The sequence below is a fragment of the Gadus morhua genome, chromosome 21 (assembly GCF_902167405.1).
Source record: "Gadus morhua chromosome 21, gadMor3.0, whole genome shotgun sequence".
Lineage (NCBI taxonomy): Eukaryota > Metazoa > Chordata > Actinopteri > Gadiformes > Gadidae > Gadus > Gadus morhua.
Genome location: NC_044068.1, coordinates 2,443,423 through 2,461,988, shown reverse-complemented (window position 1 = coordinate 2,461,988; position 18,566 = coordinate 2,443,423). Strand labels below are relative to the sequence as shown.

Below are 18,566 nucleotides of genomic sequence, written 5' to 3'. Positions count from 1 at the left end.
AACGTGACTATAGGCCTCCCGTATCCTGGGCCAATCAAAACGTGTTTAGCCACATCTGGCATCAAAACACCTTGGCTGTTTCAAACACCACCTCCCCCCACACCACCCCCATAATGACCGGTAATTAACCAGAAATCCCGGGACTGCCGATAACATTCCCATGCTGCTCTGCTGCCCAAAGGGCAGAGCCTGGAGGAGATCTGGGTCCTCTGGTCTCTGGTCCACGGCGGCCACGTCGGTCAAACGGGCGGGGGAACGTTCTAGAGTCTTTGAGGGAACCGCGTTGACCAGGTTGTCGTGGTAACCAAAGACGCTGGCCGCAACCAACGTCGGAGGCCAGGGAGGTCACCTGCTGATCTGAGGCAGCACCCCGACGCCTCGGGCCGGCGCGGCGGCGGCGGACTTTGAGCGCTGATCTGGTGTGTTGACGCTCGCAGGGCCGTGTTTACATTAGGCCTGGACCGCCCGGCTCAGGGCTGAGGTCCACATGGCTGGAGGTGTCTTTACGCACCAGACACCTCCGCTCAGCTCAGTGTGGACACCCCCCCCCCTCCGGGACCCGGGTCTGGGACTGGGACCAGGGTCTGGGACCAGGGTCTGGGACTGGGACCAGGGTCTGGGTCTGGGACCAGGGTCAGCTTGTCTGAGACAGGAGGTAGACCCCTCAGCTGGTCTGGGACCAGACAGGAGGTAGAGAGCTGGAGGAGGTCCTGAAGGCCAGACAACATGAAACGAGCTCCAGGAAATACTTGAGGAAGTTTCCCCTCAGAGAAGCCGAATCGTTGGCTGCAGTCTCGCTATTATAGAGCTGGGACACGCACCAGCCGACAGACACGTGTCCAGCTGTTCTGCTGACACCTCTTCCCCTTTACTTTACGTTTCTCTTACAGTGTTTTAATGACTCCTTTGCGGAGGGTTCTGCTTCAATAAATGTGCCTTACTTATCATGTTCAGCGGGACGGTTTAGAAGATAGTAATCTACAGATTCTAATTGGACTAACTGAGCACGAAACTGACAGCCTGTTGACTGAAAGTCCATGAGAGCCAGTAGAGGCTGTTTGCGGGGAATTTGCATGAAGCTGTTGGTTCAGCTCAACCTCTTCCTGCAGATAAGAGTTCTGACGGATAAACGCATGTACACATGAGCCCAAACACACACACACACACACACACACACACACACACACACACACACACACACACACACACACACACACACACACACACACACACACACACACACACACACACACACACACACACACACACAGGAGCTGTACTCTGGGCTGCTATATGTCCTTGTAGAAGGGACAGGATATCCTGTCGATCTTCTCCACATCCTGTCAGTCTTGAGGGTGTTCCTCTGCTTCACAAGAAACAAATCCCTTGGATTAAACCTGAACCCTAAAGCAGAAATAAACATGAGTGTAAATTTCGTAAATATGGGTTAGGGTTAGGCTAACCCTAACCCTGTCTGTCAACCTACCTGTCTGTCTACCTACCTACCGTTCTACCTACCTACCTAACAGTCTGCAACCTGATCTGCTAGGCAACAACACGCAAACACACACAAAGAGAGAGAGAGAGAGACAAGAGAGAGAGAGAGAGAGAGAGAGAGAGAGAGAGAGAGAGAGAGAGAGAGAGAGAGAGAGAGAGAGAGAGAGAGAGAGAGAGAGAGAGAGAGAGAGAGAGAGAGAGAGAGAGAGAGAGAGAGAGAGAGAGAGAGAGAGAGAGAGAGAGAGAGAGAGAGAGAGATAACGCTCGTTGGTCTCTCTATATTCTGGTTGTTCCTCTCTTCCATCGCTAGATGGCAGCAGTATCCAGAATGACGCGATATACCGCTGCGCCCTCGGCGGTAACTAGAGATGAACAGCGAGAGGTCTGAGGAATGAGGTCACACGCTTACACATGATTTTACACTACAGACGGTTACGTTTAGGTCTTAAGTTAGATATGGTTAGTTTAGTTGTTAGGTTCGAGATGGTTAGTTTAGGTGCAAGGTTTGAGATGGTTAGTTTAGGAGTTAGGTTCGAGATGGTTAGTTTAGGTGTAACGTTAGAGATGGTTAGTAGATGTTAGGTTAGATCTATTTAGGGGTCTAACTAACGTGTTTCGGTATTGATGAAATCATATGTCACTCCAAGGTCCAATGAGAAAGGTTTTAATATTCACATCTGCGCGAAGGGAACAAAATGTTCTCATGTCTGTAAACAAGAAGAATGTGAAACCAATCTCTGGGGCCGGTTGGCTGAAGCAGCGACCGGAGAGCCGCCAACAGCCGCCAGAGGGCTGGCGGGTGCAGTGAGAGGGGCGGGCCGCTAGGAGCAGCCACCCCCCGGTGCAATCGTCGTGGCCTGTTGGATTAAAAAAACAGATAGACATGAAGAAAATTGCAGGAGATGGAGAGACAGGAGATAGATGGATATTAGACAGAAATATGCCTATATATATATATATATATATATATATATATATATATATACACATATTATATATACTGTATTTATATCCATGCAGTATATAGACAGACATACTACAGATAGACATGCATTTATATATGCAGTAGATGGATACACATTAGATAGATAGACACACAGCAGATAGATACACAGATAGAAAGACATGTGAGTTTAATGTCTTTACAGATGGTGTGTGACCTGAGGAACAGGACAATACTCACAACGTCTCGTTCTGGTTCAGTGTGGAAGCCCAGCGTCTTGCTCAAGGGCAGGTCAACAAGGGTGTGGAACAGACATACTCCAGAAATGGGTTTGGCATTTAATTATTTTAGTATTTGGAGATGGTTGAGTGGTATGAGTCACAGATTACAACACAAACTATGACTTCACTGCAAAACGCCCAGAAAGAAAACCTCTTTAATTCCATTCTAATATGTACACAATACACAGTGTGTGTGTGTGTGTGTGTGTGTGTGTGTCTGTGTGTGTGTGTGTGTGTGTGTGTGTGTGTGTGTGTGTGTGTGTCTGTGCGTGTGTGTGTGTGTGTGTTTATCTTGTATTTGTGTGTCCCTATGTTGCTATCATCGTAGTTTGCTCAAAACAAACGGATGGACCACCCTCCTCCTCCTCCGCCTCCTCCTCCTCTTCCTCCTCCTCCTTCTCATTCTCCTCCTCCTACTCCTCCTCCTCCTCTTCTTCCTCCTCCTCCTCCTCCTCCTCCTCCTCCTCTTCCTCCTCCTCCTCCCTGAATCAGAGTGCCCATCATCACTCTGATTCCAGCTCCTGACGCAGGGGCTGGTCAGACGATGTTGACTCTGGGATGAAGCCCCACTCAGGGACTGGTCCAGACCGTATTAGTCACCCTGGACCGGAGCCCTGGACCTGGGCCCTGGACCTGGGCCCTGGCTGGGGCCCTAGCCTGCGTCAGGGACTGGTACAGAGGGGTATCCATGGTCCCGGTCCTGACGTGGGCCAGGGCACTCATCCCAGTGTCAGCACTCCAACTTCAGTGTCAGGCCGTTTCCCGACACTGAAGTTGAATCGGGTCGTGACACAAACTGTGACGCAGGAATCAACTCATCGGCCTTCAAACATTTATCCACCAGGATCTGAATTATACTTCTTCTGTTGATAATGAACACACACGCAACGCACAAAATACATAGTCACAGTACACACAATGTATGCACTTAACACAACGCATAGGCACACACACACACACACACACACACACACACACACACACACACACACCGTATTTACACACCCTGACGCTACAAACTATACTCTACGATACTATTATAGTATAGCTATACTACACACTATAATACTATGACACTATTACACTATAGATATTCTACACACCACTTCGCAGTTCGCACTATACTACACACTGTACTACACACAATACTACACACTATACGTCACATTATACTACACATTGTACTTCACACTACACTACACACTATACTACACACTATACCAAACATTATACTACACACTATGCTACACACTATTATAGCGTTAGCATTAAACACAAAGAAGATGGTAACCACATGCTTAACAACGTTTACCATGACGACTGTGCCATGGAACCAATCAGCCCTTTGATATCAACCGCCAATGTTGTGTTCCACCCAACGCATCCGGGTAACCATGGTTACAGGTCACGGGACCAGCTGAGAGAGAGAGAGAGAGAGAGAGAGAGCAAGAGCGAAAGCGAGAGCGAGAGAGAGAGAGAGAGAGAGAGAGAGGGAGAGACAGACAGAGACAGACCGAGACAGAGAGAGAGAAAGTTAAGTGAAAGCAGATGACAGTCAGGTTGCCAGTCAACTTAGCCAGGAATGGAAGGAATGCGTGTGTGTGTGTGTGTGTGTGTGTGCATGAGCGTATGTGTGCGTGTGTGTGTTTTTACAACATCTTGTTCATGTTCTTATCTTCACTCTTGGTCTGAGCCCTCTGAAAACGCACACACACACACACACACACACACACACACACACACACACACACACACACACACACACACACACACACACACACACACACAAACACGCACACAAATACACACACACGCACACACACACGCACACAGGCCTGCTCCGTGTGCGTCACCCCCCGTGTTGAGGGGTCTCCCAGAGGGGGGGGGGGGGGGGGGGGGGGGGGGGGGGGATGACCTTCAGCTCAACTCCAGAGACTCCCCTCAGAGACTCCAGAGGAAGACTGGATCTACTGGACGGTTTCTAGTGAAGTGATCACTTGACATCAGGACCCACTGGTCTGTACTGGTTTCGACTGGAGCATCACTTTACATTAGGACCCACTGGTCTGTACTGGTTTCTACTGGAGCATCACTTTACATTAGGACCCACTGGTCTGTACTGGTTTCTACTCGAGCATCACTTTACATTAGGATCCACTGGTCTGTACTGGTTTCTACTGGAGCATCACTTTACATTAGGACCCACTGGTCTGTACTGGTTTCTACTCGAGCATCACTTTACATTAGGATCCACTGGTCTGTACTGGTTTCTACTGGAGCATCACTTTAGATTAGGACCCACTGGTCTGTACTGGTTTCTACTGGAGCATCACTTTACATTAGGACCCACTGGTCTGTACTGGTTACTACTGGAGCATCACTTTACATTAGGATCCAATGGTCTGTACTGGTTTCTACTGGAGCATCACTTTACATAATGAGCTACTGGTCTGTACTGGTTTCTATTGTATCTATTTACATTAGTATATACTGGTCTGTACTGGTTTCTATTGTATCTATTTACATTAGTATATACGGGTCTGTACTGGTTTCTATTGTATCTACTTACATTAGTATACTGGTCTGTACTGGTTTCTATTGTATCTATTTACATTAGTATATACGGGTCTGTACTGGTTTCTATTGTATCTACTTACATTAGTATACTGGTCTGTACTAGTTTCTATTGTATCTACTTACATTAGTATATACTGGTCTGTACTGGTTTCTATTGTATCTACTTACATTAGTATACTGGTCTGTACTGGTTTCTATTGTATCTACTTACATTAGTATATACCGGTCTGTACTGGATTCTATTGTATCTACTTACATTAGTATATACTGGTCTGTACTGGTTTCTATTGTAAAGCTTGTCCCAGACAGATCCAGGGGACATGGGGGCTGAGGGCGCCTCCAAAGTAAAAGCCCCCCTGGTGTTATCCGCTCCAGATGTGGAGGGTCACTTTTACTTTGGAGGCGGAGAGCCGTCTCTGCCTGGGACCCTGCACACATCTGGACGCCCCCCCCCCCCCCCCAGCGTTACTGAGAGCATTACATTACACTGCAGAAGAAGATATGTAGAATGTAGTATTACGTAAAACACGTGAAATATTAGACCACAGCCTGTTTAGCTCAGAGGGATTACTGAGGAAATATCAGAACACAGCCTGTGTGTGTGTGTGTGTGTGTGTGTGTGTGTGTGTGTGTGTGTGTGTGTGTGTGTGTGCGTGTGTGCGTGTGTGCGCGTGCGTGCGTGCGCGTGCGTGCGTGTGCGTGTGTGTGCGTGTGTAAGAGTGTTTGCGTGTGAGAGAGAGACCACAATGGATAGAGGTCAGAGAGGTCAGAGGTTAAAGCCTTCAGATTAGCGTGCTAGCCGCTGTCTGATGTTTCCTGCCATAAAATATGGAGATTGTTGGAGTTTAGTTTAGATTTGTTTGTAGAGCTCTAACTACAGACTCTGGACATGTTACATTAGAACTCGAACTACAGTCTCTAGTCATGTTACAGGGTCTGGAGCTACTCCCTGTAGTAATACTCCCTGTAGTCGTGTAACAGGAGGATAGGAGGTGGGCTCTTAGCAAAGCTTAGTACATTCATAAAACACGTTTATTTCAGGAGTGTTGGTGGAGAAGAATGTGGATCTGCTACTCCCAAAGGAGGGAGACACCGACTTCAATCAAGGAGATATGAGGCAGAGGCCTAGCTTAAGGTAAGCTGGGCTAGCTATGTTGTTGTTTTTGCTGGGTCACATTTGCATTGTAAGCGGGGATAATTGTTTTACCTGTGTGAGATTTAATTAATGTTATAATGACCGGCTTAGCTTAGCTAAGTAGTAGTAGTAGTTAGCCTGGCAAGCCAGACCCATATCGGAAAGATATTGGGTCTGGTCTCGTACAGTGGCACTGTGGGCGGGATAAACGGTTGTCTTTCAAGTTCCCTCTGCACGCAATAGGATAGCGCTACAACCAATCAGAGCAACGAAGAAGGTGACGTAGTCAGAGCGACGGAAATTTCCATGGGGAAGTGTTGTGAATGGTGGATTGAGGGAACGGAGACCAACAACGAAACTTTTACCGTATCCGGTCGGCAAAACTCTGAATACATCTTTCTTTTCCAGGAAAGACTTCAGTGCAGTTCTTTGTTCATTTCTCAAAGAAAATGATAACTTCAAGTCTTGAAGAGTCGCGGCCGAAGCCGAGTCCAAAGACAGCTGTTCGCCAGCAGCAGCAGCCATTATTGTTTACCTTTAACACGGAACCGTCGCAGCTCTGTCGTCATTCGGCTCAGTACCGCCCCTCACGATCTGATTGGCCTGTCCCATTTTCTGCTTCCAGCGGCGAAAAACGACGACGGAAGGCTAGACCTCCCTGGCTGCAAATTAAATTTGCTGCCACTAGGGGCGACTAGATTTCTAGGCTAAGTAGTAATAGTAAAACTAAAGTGATTAAAGTCATAGTGATTTTACTAAGCTATCTTCTTCTTCTGAGGTTCAACTCTCTCCTCCCTGCCTCCCCCCCTCTATAGGCCACAGCTGGTTCCTATGTATTCTGACTCTTTGTCCTCCGCAGTAACCAGAGCAGCCACGCAGGGCTCCGACCAACGCAGGAAGTGTTGGGAGGCCTGCCCTTAAACAATCTATCGCTCTCTCTCTCTCTAAACAGACTCTCTCTCTCTAAACAGACTCCCACAGAGTCTCTCTCTCTCTCTCTCTCTCTCTCTCTCTCTCTCTCTCTCTCTCCCTCCCCCCTCTCTCTCACTCTTTCCCTCCCCCCTCTCTCTCTCTCTCTCTCTCTCTCACTCTCTCTCTCTCTCTTTCTCTCTCTCTCTCTCGCTCTCTCTCTCACTCTCTCTCTCGCCTGAAGAGCGCATTCCTTAACATTGCCAAAACAAAACAATAACAAGACCATCAATTAACGCCCATGATATGTCTCCTTTTGTCAAAGTCTAATTTAGTTTAATTATGGGGATAGATGGGGATTGATTAAAGTCAGGGGAGCTTTAGCGAGCTGAGGGTTCACCAGTAGTTTAAGCTTCGACAGTAGTTTAGGGTTCAGCAGTAGTTTCGGGTTCAACAGTAGTTTAGGGTTCAGACCAGTAGCTGAGGGTTCACCAGTAGTTTAGGGTTCAGCAGTAGTTTAGGGTTCACCAGTAGTTTAGGGTTCAGCAGTAGTTTAGGGTTCAACAGTAGTTTAGGGTTCACCAGTAGTTTAGGGGTTTGACAGTAGTTTAGGGTTCACCAGTAGTTTAGGGTTCATCAGTAGTTTATGGTTCAGCAGTAGTTTAGGGTTCAGACCAGTATTTTATGGTTCAACAGTAGTTTAGGGTTCACCAGTAGTTTAGGGGTTCGACAGTAGTTTAGGATTCACCAGTAGTTTAGGGTTCATCAGTAGTTTAGGGTTCACCAGTAGTTTAGGGTTCACCAGTAGTTTATGGTTCAGCAGTAGTTTAGGGTTCAGACCAGTATTTTATGGTTCAACAGTAGTTTAGGGTTCAGCAGTAGTTTAGGGTTCACCAGTAGTTTAGGGGTTCGACAGTAGTTTAGGATTCAGCAGTAGTTTAGGGTTCACCAGTAGTTTAGGGTTCATCAGTAGTTTAGGGTTCACCAGTAGTTTAGGGTTCACCAGTAGTTTATGGTTCAGCAGTAGTTTAGGGTTCAGACCAGTATTTTAGGGTTCACCAGTAGTTTAGGGTTCACCAGTAGTTGAGGGTTCAGAGACCAGTAGTTTAGGGTTCAGACCAGTAGTTGAGGGTTCATCAATAGTTTAGGGTTCACCAGTAGTTTATGGCTGCAGGGTTTGGCTCCACAGACCAGCGCCACTCCAGGGTGTCCTGATCCAGCTTCAGCCTGTTCCCGTCTGCCTTCTGGTTCAGTACACAGAAGAGACAGAGGAGCCAAACAGCAGTCTGATTGTGATTTATGAGACAAGGCATCAGCGTAAACACCATGTGCTTAGGAGCTCTAAACTACTTCCTGGAATGATACACTAACTTCCTGTTTTACTTCCCCTTTTGAGAAGACAAGTCAGAAAGTCAGAATCAGAGCTTGGTATAGAAACCAAGGCGGTTTTGTAAAACTATACTTGTTCCCTGATCTTACTTGAACAAAGATCAGGGAATGTGTTCTGTCTTCTGTATTCAGTGCAGCCATTTTACTTCTGTTTAGGTGGGGGTCAGGGGTCATCTTGCTCAAGGACGCCGGCAGGTAGAACCCCTCAGCTGGAAGTCGAACCCCCAACCACTCGACTCTGCCAAAGCCCCCCAGATCCTGAAGACCCGGTGATCGGGAGTCAGGGTTCCCGGGGCTCACCGACGTCCACCAGGTGACGTCGACCAGGTGACGTCCACCAGGTGAAGGGACTCCAGTCTGGCTCCAGTCTGGGTTCAGTCTGGGTTCAGGTTCGGTAACTGGACTGCTTTTAAACTGCGCTTTTCTAACCAGTGGCCGCACTCAAAGCGTCTTCCCTCAGGCACACCTCGACACTCCGCTAGGAGGAGCTGGGGCTTGAACTAGCAACCTTCCGGTTACCAGCCAACCCGCTCCATCCCCTGAGTCACAAGCCACCCTACTTAGGTTTAAATTTGGGTTACCAGTGGTAGCCATGACAACAGAAACAAATCACTAACGCCCCGAAGGTCCTAGGAGAAAAACCCATTGTGCTTCGAGGACATGGACTCATGGTGGCCCACTGGGGCCTAGGGGGGGGGGGGGGGGGCACTGTGAGTCCATGCCCCTTCAGCATGGACCCCGTCCTCCTAGGGTCTCCAGGCCCCGGGTGAAGGGGTCCATGAGTTCTCCATGACGACCTGAGTTCTCCGTGTTGACCTGAGTCCTCCATGACGACCTGAGTTCTCCGTGTTGACCCGAGTTCTCCGTGTTGACCCGAGTTCTCCATGACGACCTGAGTTCTCCGTGTTGACCTGAGTTCTCCATGTTGACCTGCGTTCTCTGTGTGGACCTGAGTTCTCCGTATTGACCTGAGGTCTCCGTGTGCACCTGAGTTCCCCGTGTTGACCTGAGTTCGCCGTGTTGACCTGAGTTCTCCATGTTGACCTGAGTTCTCCGTGTTGACCTGAGGTCTCCGTGTGCACCTGAGTTCCCCGTGTTGACCTGAGTTCGCCGTGTTGACCTGAGTTCTCCGTGTGGACCTGAGTTCTCCGTGTGGACCTGAGTTCTCCATGACGACCTGAGTTCTCCGTGTGGACCTGAGTTCTCCGTGTTGACCTGAGTTCTCTGTGTGGACCTGAGCTCTCCGTGTTGATCTGAGTTCTCTGTGGCGGAGGGAGGGATATCCTGTGGCCTTGAGTGCGTCGACTAACCTGCATTGAAATATTATTGTCGCTGCTTTGTGACCAGGAGCTGGCGAGCCTCCAAGCCTGGGGTAAACATCCTTGGAACTTTTGCCCTTGAGAGGGCCGCCGCCCAAGTGCAGCAGAGGGGATATTAGTGTTTTTTAACGGTCGGAGGCGCAGCCAACCGCAACACAAGGGGCTGCCAGAGGCCTGCAGTGCCAAGGGGTGCTGCTGGACCCATGGACGTTGGTAACACCAAGGGACTGATCCAGGGACGGCCATTGATCCAGTGTTCACGGAGATCTGAAAGAGGGGTCCAAACATTTCCTGTGGCTGAGGTCACACGGTACCGCCACTATGGCTGGAAGGCCATCGCTATAGAGGTGATACAGAACGTTGTATTGTCCCATATCGTGGAATATCATGTAAGAGGATGCTATCATAGATCACGTAGTACCCTCATGACCTATGATGATGTTTCCGGATATATCCTGTCGTTTATTCATATATCCTGATGTTTGGTGAGTCTCCAGGTGGATGTTCTAGTCCGTGGGTGAGGAGCAGATGTTTGGTGAGGAGCTCTACAAGAGGGGAACTCCCCACAGGACGAGAGATTGTGACGGATTAAGGAACTATGCTGGTATATCCTGTTACCAGAGCAAGTGCGTCTGAGGGATTCACTAGTGACGACTCTAGTGATGTCACTGGTAATGTCACCAGAGAAGTCACAAGAGTCGTCACAAGTGATGTCACTGTAGTTTCTCCATATGTCCCGTAGTATATTCATGTATCCTGATATATCCTGTGGCCAGCAGCCAGTCCTTGTGGTTGAATACAGTACGTACACACACACACACATGCACACACACCACACACACACACACACACACACATATATACACATACACACGCAAGATGCGCATGCACAGAAACACTCATGCAAACTCATGAACACACTCATACTACCGAACCCAGCATGCACGCACACGATCCACTCACGCTCACCACACACTTTCCACAAACACACAATCAGCACAGCCGCAGACTCTGACATTCTCCACACACAAGCAAACACACACAAGCGCCAGACACTCAGACACACAAACACCCCGCACACTTGGACAGACACTCGGATACACAATCAACACACACACACACACACACACACACACCACACACACACACACCACACACACACACACACACAAACACACAGATAGACAGACACTCGGATACAAACTCCACACGCACACACACACACACACACACAAACACACGCACACACTGGAGGATCAGGGTTTATTACAGCTCCGCCCCTCACACCTCGTTAAGCTCGTAAGGGTGATAACGACCTGCGCTCGACACACGCTAGGGTGTGTGTGTGTGTGTGTGTGTGTGTGTGTGTGTGTGTGTGTGTGTGTGTGTGTGTGTGTGTGTGTGTCTTCTAGCTCTTGTAAATAGTTTATTAGGCTAACTTCCCGCTCCCGGTTAGCAGCTGAATCTAAAGCTGGCGGTACGAGGACCATGTGGACTCGATCTCTCCACCTGACGCTGGTAACCCATCGGCCAATGAGGAGTGAGTGAGTGATTAACGCTCGTTAAATCTGGATCTCAACCCGCTGCTGAGGATTCTGGAGAAACCTCCTGAGTCACGCGTGTGTGTGTGTGTGTGTGTTTGTGTATGTGTGTGTGTTTCTGTGTTTCTGTGTGTGCGTCTGTGAGTGTGCATATGCTTTATTAATAACCAAATTCCTACGTGTGCTATTATTACTCATGCATGCTGCTGATGTGTCTAATTTCCTGGACTCCTCACACACACACACAAACGCGCACAAACACGCACAAACACACACACACAAACACACTCGCAAACTCACTCACACACACACAAACACACATAAACACATGCACACACCAAGCACATACGCACACAAACACACACACACACACACAGGGGCGGACTGGGACAAAAAATCGGCCCGGGCATTTTGAACCAGACCGGCCCACTAAATTCGATAACACACCTTTTCAGTCTTTTTGGTCTCTCGAATGTCTACACCAACCAGGCTTTTAGCTAGCAGGGCGTCTGCCCTATAGTCTACTAAAAAATAAGAAGAAATGGGACGCCCTACTTTTAGGCAGGACGGCCTAAAGACGCCCTATTTTTCTCCCGTTTTACCTGTTAACTTCGCTGAATGTGATCAAAATTCACAGTTTCAGTCGCTTCAGTGCTTAGCGAAGTCTAGAATCATACATATGCCCTGCCAATTAGAAAATAGCATTGCTGTATTCCCGCTACAACAACGTTACATCATGATTCCAACGAAACATTGATTCACGGGCTTGCAGAAGCTACAGAAGACAGCTGTCTCACCGCACGTCACTGAACCTACTACTTTATGAGTTCAACAAGAGTTTGTGTGTTAAGGTGGTGATCTTAATTAATCTAAATTCAATACAATACAATATACATCATACACTTTAAAGTTGTGTAGAAAGTTGTTTCTTTTTGTTAAAGTTGTTACTTGAATTTTGTACCTTGTTACCTAGTTTCAGTTACACTCACTGTTATTATGTATTAAATTACTAAACATATAAATAAATCAGTGTAATTGCAATATTACCTAAAAACGATCAAGTGCTGTACAAAAAATCCTAGCTAAAAGCCTGACTCCAACTGTGCAACTATTTTCCACATACCTCTTAAGCCATGCAATGAGTTAATAGCAATCAGTGAGAGTGGACGCATTATACACTTCCAAAAGGTGTTATTTATTAACAAAAAAAGTATACTCCACGTCCATCACAGTAATGGGTAGAGTTCATCCGACTGGGTGTGTACCTGCGTTTAATAGAAGAGAGAGACAAAAAATAGAAGACAAAGACAAAGAATAGAAAAGAGAATAAATGATGGATCAGATGTTACTCTACTGTATCAAGAGTAGTACCCACTAAATTGTGAACTGAATTCATTTTTTGTGGTGGAGGTGGTGTGGTTCCCGCCGCATCTTGCAGCACTTCGCACGCCAGTGCTACCACTGTTTTCACGTCTTCATAAATGAACATCATAACATCATCATACAGTACACCATGGCACATAAATGACACCACCCTATCTTGGGCGGTGGGCTGTCGGACTAATGACTTTCTTGTTGTCGGAGTATAGGGCTATCATAATTCGGTATCTGGACCGCGCACTAATGGGCTAACGGGCTAGCCCACCACTCAAACACACAACATTAGAGTGTAGGCTAACGGCTGGCTGTTTCAGAGTAGAGTAGGCTGAGGGCTAGCAACAGCTACAGACTTTTCTTGTATTTACAATGCAAACGAACTTGGCCATAGAACATAGGTCCTAAATCAAACATATTTTAGAGACGTTTTAATTCATGATCAGTAAGCTTCCGTAGGTCGTTGTATCGTATCGCCACCAGCATCACTGGGCCTCATGAGCGCATGCGTAGAACTGGGTGCCGCGTTGCGTGTATGTATGCAAATCCAAATTCTCTACCTCAATCCGCACAGTTGAGAACACTTCGGCTGTGTAAGAACCAATTTAGAGGTGTTTATTAATAAGGTGGAGATCTTTTCTTACTTTGGACTTCCGAAGTCTGTAAAACACATATTAGAAGACACTTAAAAAAAAATCGAAAAATAGTCACCATGAGTGTGAAGACCGATTGCGAGTAGCAGTATAAAACTCAGTCAGTCAGTCAGTCAGTCAGTGCAATTAAGATAGGTGTATCTCTTGGAGAAAATTACCGTGCCGCTGTGTTAATCATTTCGGCTGATGCGATGATGGGCCGGTGGGATTATATTTTCGGCCATCGGCCCACCGGGGATGTCCCCGGTATTCCCGATGGCCAGTCCGCCCCTGCACACACACACACACACACACAGGTGGGGTTTGTGGGGTTCATCAGCCCAGAGGAAGAGGTGGTGCTGAGGGACGGAGGTGTAGAACCGACCTGTAAATCAGCTCCTGCAGCCGACAGGAAGCAGCTACCGCCTGGCTTCCTGTCCCCAGCTCCAGGGGGGCCTGCAGAACAGCGGCGTTCCCAGAATGCCTTGCTCCAGGGCAGGGGCTGCCAACCTTCCTTGACCGGTGACCCCGGTTTCAGGTCTGAGAACTTGATGACCCCTTTACATTTACAACTGCTTCCACACATCACTTAACCCAAACCCTTTTATATCAATGTGTGATTGCAGTACTTCACCAAGTGATTAGTAGAAATTAACCAAGTGATAAGTAGTAGTTCACAGGGATTCGTAGTAGGTCACTATGTGGTTAGTAGTAGTTCACAGAGTGGTTAGTAGTAGTTCACAGAGGGATTAGTAGTAGTTCACAGGGTGTTTACTAGTAGTTTGCAGAGTGGTTAAGAGTAGTTCAAAGAGTGGTTAGTAACCCTAGCCTGACCCCGTCTCCATGGAGATAACAGCGGGCTACTAGTTCCCCGGTGTACCTGTGGGTCCCGCGCCACCGGACAATAGCAGGAAGGGGCTCGCGCTGGTGTTAGCGCGGGTGTTAGCCTTGGTGTTAGCGCGGGTGTTTGCGCTGGTGTTAGCCCATCCATCAGCGGCGCTACAGCGCTAACGCTCCACGGCCCGCCCAGCGGTGAGAACAAAGACCTTCACTTCCTGTAGGGTGGGGGTTCAAGGCCAGACATCTCATTGACCAGGGGAATGTTTGCAGAACAGTAGACCAGTGCTGGGTCTGAAATCGCGAACTTACGTAAGGGAACTTACATTGAGTGCACTTCATTATCCCTACAGTACACTCACTTATAGGCGCAGTGCTCTCATTTATACAGTGCACCGTCAAAACAGCCTTTGCGCACCTGAACCCAAAAATATTTTGGGTTTAGGACCAAAATATTTAACTGATATGCTTCAACTAGAAAAGCCTTCTAGACCACTAAGATCCTCTGAGGCCAATCTGTTAATTATCCCCAGAGTAAACACGAAACATGGGATTTAGTTACTATGCAACAAATAGCTGGAATAAAATCCCAGAGGATTTAAGACTTGCCCCAACTCTGAGCACCTTTAAAACAAGACTGAAGACTTTTATGTTTGCTTTAGCTTTCTGCTAAATCTTAAATACTTTGCACTTTCTAAAAAGCTTTTTTAACTTTGCCTTTATTTTCTATTTTAACACTAAAATGCCTTTTTAACTTTCTATTTTACCCATTTCTTTGCATATGATTTCTTTTATTCATCAATTATTTTATTTTATTGTATGACAATGTTTATATGTGAAGCACTTTGAGTCTGCCTCGTGTATGAAAAGTGCTATATAAATAAAGTTGCCTTGCCTACCAGAAATGAGTTTGCAGTTTGACGTTTCTTCTTCTGTGGTATTTTTGTTTCTGCTTGATCATTTCCATAATTCGCCCATCTTTTTAATAGCTATCAATTACAATTAAAATCAATCAATTTCTATTGATTTTATCTGTATTTATTTTAGCGCTGTATAGTACTAATCAACTCAAAAAAAAAATTAAGTTCCCACCCCCTCCGCTATGTAGACAAGATGGTGGCCGTTGAGGGTGGAAAGTGTCCATTGGTCCACACTCAAGTTTTAGATTGTTTTGAGTGCGCCACCGAGGTACTTCCAGTGCACTGCGTTTTGGCAGTTTTTTCACAAAGTGCATTCAAAGATATGCTAAACTACGCGAAGGTAGCTCGTTAAACTCCTACATTAAGAGGGGAGGAAACCACCGTTAGGGAGTAGGAGGGGAGGGGAGTAGGAGGGTGTAGAGGAGGAGGAGAGAAGGAGAGAAGGGGACCAGGGGAGGTGGAGAGAGGAGAGGAGAGGAGGAGGAGGAGGAGGAGAGAGGAGAAAAGGAGGCCAGGAGATGAGGAGAGAGGAGAGGAGAGGAGGAGAGAGGAGAGAGGAGAGAAGGAGATAAGGAGGCCAGGGGAGGAGGAGAGAGGAGAGAAGGAGGCCAGGAGAGGAGGAGAGAGGAGAGGAGGATGAGGAGGAGAGATTAGAGAAGGAGGCCAGGAGAGGAGGAAGAGGAGAGAGTAGAGAAGGAGGCCAGGCTGTCTTTACCTCCTCCGAGAGGCTGCAGAGCTGGGGATTGAGATCCATTGTAGGGAGAACACTTCCTGCTAGTCACCAAGACACACACACACACACACACACACACACACACACACACACACACACAATTGTATGTGTATTTATGTTCTATTCAAAGAACAATTACTCATAATATTATCCAAGAAGTCGAACAGACAGACAGATCGACAGGCAGGCAGACAGACAGGCAGGCAGGCAGACAGACAGATTGACAGACAGGCAGATTGACAGACAGGCAGACAGACACAAAGTTGGGCTGCCTGGCCTGTCTAAATTTGGAGAGCTCATTGATAAGGTTGAGACGTGTCAGTTCAGATCTCAGTCCGAACGGCCTCTGGAGCCTCTGTAGTGTGTCAGTCTATAATGTCAGTCACTCTGTGGTGTGTCTGTCTGTCAGTCTATAGCGTCTGTGTTGTCTGTCAGTCTAAAATGTCAGTCACGTGTGTCAGTCTGTCAGTCCATAGCGTCTGTGTTGTCTGTCATTCTATAATGTCAGTCACTCTGTAGTGTGTCATTCTGTCAGTCTATAGCGTCTGTGTTGTCTGTCTGTCTGTCTGTCTGTCTGTCTGTCTGTCTGTCTGTCTGTCTGTCTGTCTGTCTGTCTGTGGTTGGCGCCACCTTTCCTCCGTTCGGACTTCGGTCCGGATGCTTTCGTAAACGCTTCTGGAAAACGTAATACGATTTAGGACACACGACGAACCTAAGACCTACACACTAGGCTGGGCTGTGTGTGTGTGTGTGTCTGTGTGTGTGTCTCTGTGTGTTTGGGTTGGTCACTGTGTGCGTCTGTGTGGCAGGGTGGGTGTGTGTGTGTGTGTGGGTGTGCATTTGTGTGTCTGTGTGTGTGTCTGGACTCTGCCAACATTTCTGTCCAAACCAAATTGTCAGCTAATCCAATGAAAACACAAAACGCTTGTTTCCACAACGACAACAAAGGATTCATCCCCCCCACCCCCACCACCGGACTTCTGACTCACCCCTTGGTGTGTGTGTGTGTGTGTGTGTGTGTGTGTGTGTGTGTGTGTGTGTGTGTGTGTGTGTGTGTGTGTGTGTGTGTGTGTGTGTGTGTGTGTGTGTGTGTGTGTGTGTGTGTGCGCGCGCGCGCGCGCGAGGTGGGGCCCCTCCCTCTCAGTCGAGCTGGCATCAAGAATGTCAGAAGTCCTCTGAGGCTCGCTGAGGTGTTCCCAAGCCTTCCTTCCCCACTTCCTGTCTGAGCGGCAGGCACTTCCTGGCCAGCTCCCAGCCAATGGAGGCTCTCCTGATGAATGAATACTGAATGAGGAGGAGGGGTTTAGGAAGAGGTTCAGGAGGGTGAGTCACATGGTTAACCTGATGGGCACTACTGGAGGTCCACACAGGAAGTCCCACCTGAAATACAGCCACACCACTTCCTGTAGAAACACTTAATCACTAGAGAGAAGAGGAGAGGAGGAGAGGAGAAAAGGAGATGAGAGGAGGAGGAGGAGGAGAGGGGAGAGGAGAGGATAGGAGAGGAGTAGACAGGAGATGGGTGAGGAGGAGAGGGGAGGACAGGAGATGAGATATTATTTCACAGATTATTATTGCTCTAATATGAATGGTTGTTAAGGAACGTGAAAATTGAGTCATCAGTTATTAGATTTTTTATTAAACTGTCTCTTCTGAGGAACGACTGCTTTACAAGAACAAATACAAACACATAAATATATATTATAATATATGATACATATATATATATATATACAGAGAGATTGGAGAGATTGTAATTTTTGTAATTTTTATAATATCACAGTATAACATTTGATATGTACAGATATTTTTTATTTAACGGTTTACTTATTATATTATATATCATACTATATACCTTACCTTTTTACTTTTTATTTTATAACGCTGTTTATTTTATTGTTCACCTGCTTTTGCAATGCAAATGTATATTTCTCATGCCAATAAAGCTTTGTTGAATTTGATTTGAGAGATAGAGAGGGACCAGAGAGAGAGAGAGAGAGAGAGAGAGAGAGAGAGAGAGAGAGAGAGAGAGAGAGAGAGAGAGAGAGAGAGAGAGAGAGAGAGAGAGAGAGAGGAAGACAGACAAACAGACAGACAGACAGACAGACAGACAGACAGACAGACAGACAGACAGACAGACAGACAGACAGAGACTGACAGAGAGAGAGAGAAGTTGAGAGTGAGAGAGTGACAGAAGGTGAGTGAGAGAGAGAGCAAAGGTGAGAAAGAGAAAAGTTAGAGTGCGAGAGAGAAGGTGAGAGTGAGAGAGACAGACTGACAGACAGACAGAGAGAAGGTGAGAGGTAGAGAGGGAGAGCGAGAGAAGGTGAGAGAGAGAGAGAGAGAGAGAGAGAGAGAGAGAGAGAGAGAGAGAGAGAGAGAGAGAGAGAGAGAGAGAGAGAGAGAGAGAGAGAGCATATGGGTTCAGAAAGTGTATCAAGCAATCTAGAGAGAGAAATTATAGGATTGGAGTTGCGTG

The 18,566-nt window shown here is 47.3% G+C and overlaps 1 long non-coding RNA gene across 1 annotated transcript; it reads right to left on the bottom strand.

Annotated features, from left to right (window-relative positions):
- Nucleotides 1–12,795: 12,795 nt before the first annotated feature.
- On the bottom strand, nucleotides 12,796–14,985 carry LOC115534688 (uncharacterized). The gene is made up of 3 exons (XR_003974356.1): nucleotides 13,983–14,985; nucleotides 13,777–13,888; nucleotides 12,796–12,856 (listed from the first exon to the last, which is right to left on the bottom strand). It is a non-coding gene; the product is annotated as an uncharacterized LOC115534688 (long non-coding RNA).
- Between the last annotated feature and the right edge of the window lie 3,581 nt (nucleotides 14,986–18,566).